Source organism: Pogoniulus pusillus, chromosome 7, assembly GCF_015220805.1.
Source record: "Pogoniulus pusillus isolate bPogPus1 chromosome 7, bPogPus1.pri, whole genome shotgun sequence".
Lineage (NCBI taxonomy): Eukaryota > Metazoa > Chordata > Aves > Piciformes > Lybiidae > Pogoniulus > Pogoniulus pusillus.
Window position 1 is genome coordinate 27,871,545 of NC_087270.1, and position 5,313 is coordinate 27,876,857.

At 51.9% G+C, this 5,313-nt stretch overlaps 1 long non-coding RNA gene across 1 annotated transcript; it reads left to right on the forward strand.

Moving 5' to 3' along the window:
- The first annotated feature begins 350 nt into the window (after nt 1–350).
- LOC135177134 (uncharacterized) lies at nt 351–3,432 on the forward strand. The gene is made up of 3 exons (XR_010302937.1): nt 351–434; nt 1,145–1,189; nt 3,148–3,432. It is a non-coding gene; the product is annotated as an uncharacterized LOC135177134 (long non-coding RNA).
- Nucleotides 3,433–5,313: the final 1,881 nt, after the last annotated feature.

Sequence of the window (5,313 nt, forward strand, 5' to 3'; positions counted from 1 at the left end):
AAGGGGAGGAGAGTGGTGGGAAGGGAAGTGGCAGACAACATTTCTAATTCTTACCATCACTAATCCCATTCAGTCTGACCACAATTAGCTGAGTTTTTAGGTGACACATCCCGAGAGGCTGCCAGTTTTGTTTTCCACCAGCGGTGACCTCTCCTCTGTCTAAACGAAGTCAACATTGCCTCCCTTGCCACCCTTCTGCAGCTTGCTTTCAGTGTCACTGTTTGCTTGGATTGCTCTGAATCCTCCCCACTGCTTCAGCTGCAGCTCATGAACTGAATTAACCTCCTGAATGAGAATTTTGCCTGTGGCACCCAATTTATTAATGCCCTCCCCACCGAGAGCCTTGCTGGGAGGACAGCTTGGTTGTCATTAAATGGCCATTCAACTCAGAGCAGCAAATCTCCATTGTGGCTTGGATGTTCTCTTCTCTGATGGTCAGATTGTCCTAAAAAAAACCACAACCTACTTTATGAAGCAGTTGATTCAGAATTGCCTGAGGTTGTAGCCAGGTGGGGTTGGGCTCTACTCCCAGGCACCCAGCAACAGAACAAGGGGACACAGCCTCAAGCTGTGCCAGGGCAGGTTCAGCTTTGGTGAGGCTACAGCTTGAGTGCTGGGGTCAGGTTTGAGCCTCTCACTGCAAGGACATTGAGGGGCTGGAGCAGGTCCAGAGAAGGACACCAAAGGTGGGAAAGCATCTGGAGAACAGGGCTGGGGAGGAACAGCTGAGAGAGCTGTGGAGAAGAGGAGGCTGAAGGCAGAGCTCATTGCTCTCTGCAGCTCCCTGAGAGGAGGCTGCAGCTAGTTAGGCATTGGCCTCTTCTCCCTTGTATCAAGTGATAAGATGACCAGAAACAGTCTGAAAAATGTGACAGGAGATGTTCAGATTGGACATGAAAAGAAACTTCTTGACTGGAAGGGTTCTCAAAGCCTGGCAGAGGCTGCCCAGAGAAGTTGCTGAATCCCCATGCCTGGAGGTGTTTGAAAGAGGCAGAGCTGTGGTGCTGAGGGCTTAGCCCCAGCCTTGGTAGAGAGTTAGAGAATGGTTGGGCTGGGATGCTGAAGTTCTTTTTCAACTGCAATGATTCTGTGACTCCATCAATCTCTAATGTGAATTTTCCTGATATTCCTTCCTGTCTTTAAGGTAATGCCTGGAGGAGATCACTGGAAGCATTTTTGTCTTCATCAGGTTTAGTACATTTATTCTATGCTTCTCTACCATCACTCTATTAAGAGAGGGCATTAAGCAGAGTGTGTCCAGCAGATCAAGGCAGGTTCTCCTCCCCTTCTACTCTGCCCTGCTGAGACCTCATCTTGAGTACTGCCTTCAGCTTTGGGCTCCCCACTTGAAGAGGGACAGGGATCTGCTGGAGAAGGTCCAGCAGAGGCTTATGAGGATGATGAGGGGACTGGAGCATTGCCTCGTGAGGAGAGGCTGAGGGACCTGGGACTGCTTAGTCTGGAGAAGAGAAGACTGAGAGGGGATCTAATCAATGTTTATAAGTATCTGAGGGCTGGGGGTCAGGAAGGAGGGGACAGGCTCTGCTCACTGCTCCCTGGGATAGGACAAGGAGCAGTGGATGGAAGCTGCAGCACAGGAGGTTCCAGCTCAACACAAGGGGGAACTTCTTGACTGGAAGGGTCCCAGAGCACTGGCACAGGCTGCCCAGAGAGGTTTCCAGGCCTGTCTGGATGTGTTGCTGTGTGACCTGAGCTAGATTATGTGCTCCTGCTCTGGCAGGAGGGAGTTGGGCTCGATGAGCTCTTTGGGTCCCTTCCAACCTCTGACATCCTCTGAGCCTGTGAACAAAGTGTTTGTCTGTAGCATCACAGGATCCACCAGTTGAAGGTGACTTTAGGGTCAGTTGTGATCAGAAGTCTTGGATCACTTTAGATCTAGCTGCAGCAAAAAAGGAGATGCAAACCTATCTCCCTTACCAGCCCCCTAGGGGAGCTTAGGAAGTGAGGCTCAGCAGACAGGGAGGTGAGTGGAGAACTCCTGATATCCAGTGAGCCTGTGATCTAGAGGTGAGACTGGCTCCTGAACCAGAACTCCTCACTCCTGAAGGCTTCAGCAATCCCCTGGAACTTCAGGAGGCTACTTTCACACAGTCACTGTGGTTGGAAAAGGCCCTCTAAGATCATCAAGTTCAACCATTTTGTGATCCTCCTCAGCCGATGATGCAGTTACAAAGGGCAAAGAGAGCCAATGGCAGCCTGGGCTGGCTCAGGAGCAGTGTGGGCAGCAGGACAAGGGAGGTTCTTGTGCCCCTGTGCTCAGCACTGCTCAGGCCACCTCTGGAGTGCTGTGTCCAGCTCTGGGCTGCTCAATTGAAGAGAGCTGTTGAGGTGCTGGAAGGTGTGGAGAGCAGGGCAGCAAGGCTGGGGAGGGGCCTGGAGCACAGCCCTGTGAGGAGAGGCTGAGGGAGCTGGGGGTGTTTGGCCTGCAGCAGAGGAGGCTCAGGGCAGACCTCATTGCTGCCTGCAGCTCCCTGCAGGGAGGCTGTAGGCAGCTGGGGTTGGGCTCTGCTGCCAGGCACCCAGCAACAGAAGAAGGGGACACAGCCTGAAGCTGTGCCAGGGCAGGTTCAGGCTGGATGTGAGGAGGAAGTTGTTGTCAGAGAGAGTGATTGGCATTGGAATGGGCTGCCCAGGGAGGTGGTGGAGTGCCCATGCCTGGAGGTGTTGAAGCCAAGCCTGGCTGGGGCACTTAGTGCCATGGTCTGGTTGCTTGGCTAGGGCTGGGTGCTAGGTTGGGCTGGCTGAGCTTGGAGGTCTCTTCCAACCTGCTTCATTCTGTGATCATCATTTGCCCAGCCATGATTTCCTTGCTCTGTGGATGCCTTTTTCCCCCTGATGAAAAGTTCTACTCTGGATGAGCTTGGAGGTCTCTTCCAACCCCTAGCATGTCTGGATCTCTGGATCTCTATATATCTGGATCTCTATGTGTTTGGATCTCTGTCTCTGAATATCTCTATCTCTGGATCTCTATATCTCTGGATCTCTAAATCTCTGAATCTCTTTATCTCTGAATCTCTGGATCTCTAAATCTCTGAATCTCTGAATCTTGATGTTCACAGGCTCACAGGTTGCATCTTCTGTCAACCACCACCTCCAAGTCCTCTTTACACAGCTTTTTTTTTTCAGGGCACTGAAACCTGCTTGATTCTCTGATTCTCTGGAAGGGACCCTCAAAGGTCATCTTTGTCCAGCCCCCTGCAATCATCAGGGACATCTCTAACTAGAGCAGGTTGCTCAGAGCCCCATCAAGTCTGACTTGATGCAGTCAGCAGTGAAACAGAAACCTCTGAAGGGAAAAAAAAATGCCTCTTCTGGCCGTGCCAGATCTTCCTGCCTGACTTCTGGCTGAATGGTTTAATGCTATGTTGCCAAGCAAGCTTTCATCTGCTCTTTGAGTCTTCTTCCTCTAATTTCTGCTAATTATTGTAATTATATTTAATATGCACACTAATGCAGTTCTCAAAGTGCTCTTGATCTGCATTTATTTCACATCACTTCTAAGATGTTCTCTGCCTCTCTGGAGCACACCACTGTGAAACTGGCATCGCTTTGCCTGGGTAAGGGCAACGGAACCAAAACCAAGCTCTGTGGCAAATTGTCTCCTTGTGGCTTGAGAAGCTCCTGCTGAGCTTGGGGAACCTCATCAATGTCTACAGCTACCTGAGGGGTGGCTGCCAGGGGGATGGAGCCAGTCTCTTTTCAGTGATGTCCTGGGATAGGATGAGGGGTGGGGGCCACAAACTGCAGCCTAGAAAATTCCAACATGAGGAGAAACTTTTTTGAGGTGGGGGTGATGGAGCCCTGGAGCAGGCTGCCCAGAGAGGTTCTGGAGTCTCCTTCTCTGGAGGCTTTACAAGCCCACCTGGATGTGTTCCTGTGTGAGCTGCCTTAAGTGGTCCTGCCTTGCAGGGGAGTTGGAGTGGATGATCTCTGGAGGTCCTTTCCAACCCCTAGCATCTCTGCATCTCTGAATCTCTGAATCTCTGGTTCTCTAAATCTCTGAATCTTGATGTTCACAGACTCACAGATTGCATCTTCTGTCAACCAGCATCTCCAAGGCCTCTTAACACAGCTTTTTTTCAGGGCACTGAACACATCAAGTGCTCAACTGCCCTGTTCAACCTTTTCTGGGGTCTTCACTCTCTCTTCCAGCCCCAGTTTGGGGTTATCAGTTCCTGCAGTCAGACCACAGCAGTGCTTGTTTTCTTCTCTGAGGCAGCTCCCATCTCTTCTTGCTCCTGGGTGGATCTCCTGGCTGTGGCCTGGTCCTGGTTGATCACTTGCAGTCAGGAGCTGCCAGTGGACCTCTTTGCCAGCCCCACTGAATCACAGAGTGATGAGGATTGGAAGGGATCTCTGGGCTGGCACAGAATCATGGAATCAGGGTTGGAAGGAATCTCAAGGCTCATCCAGTTCCAACACCCTTCCATGCTCAGGGACACCTCACACTAGAGCAGACTGGCCACAGCCTGGCCTTAAACACCTCCAGGGATGAAGCTTCCACCACCTCCCTGGGCAACCCCCTCCATGCTCTCACCAGCCTCATGCTCAACAACTTCTTCCTCACATCCAGGCTGAATCTCTTGCTTAGTTCCATTCCTCTCAGTCCTATCACTCCCTGAGAGCCTAAAAAGTCCCTCCCCAGCTTTTCTGTAGCCCACTTCAGAGACTGAAAGGTCACAATAAGGTCACCTGGGAGACTTCTCCTCTCCAGACAGAGCAGCCCCAACTCCCTCAGTCTCTCCTCACAGCAGAGGTTCTCAATGGACTCCTGCTTCCCAGCCCTATAGAGTCTTACAACTGTGGGGGTTGGGAGGGACCCCTCTGGGCTGCCAATGGACCTCATTGCCAGCCCCACTGAATCACAGAGTGGTGGGGGTTGGAAGGGACCCTTGGGCTGCCCATGGGCCCCTGTTTCCCAGCCCCATAGAATTACAGAATGGTGAGGTTTGGAAAGGACCTCTGGAGTCCAAGCCCTCTGCTAAAGCAGGATCACCCACAGCAGGTTGCCCCACGGATAGGGGCACAGCAGTCACTTGGTCACCCTCAGCTCTGTCTCCTCAGCCCTGGAGCTGCTTCTGGGCCGTGCTGCTCCTCAACAAGCTGCATCCCTTCCAGACAGCCCCAGCCTGTTTTGCTGCCAAGGTTTTTCTTCTTCCCAGATGCAGGACTTTGCATTTGTCCTCACTGAATTTCATCAGGCTCCTGTTGGCCCACTCCTCCAACCTGCCTGGGTCTCTCTGAATAGCAACCTAACCACTTCCCCTTCATCATTTATGCATGCAGAACGCA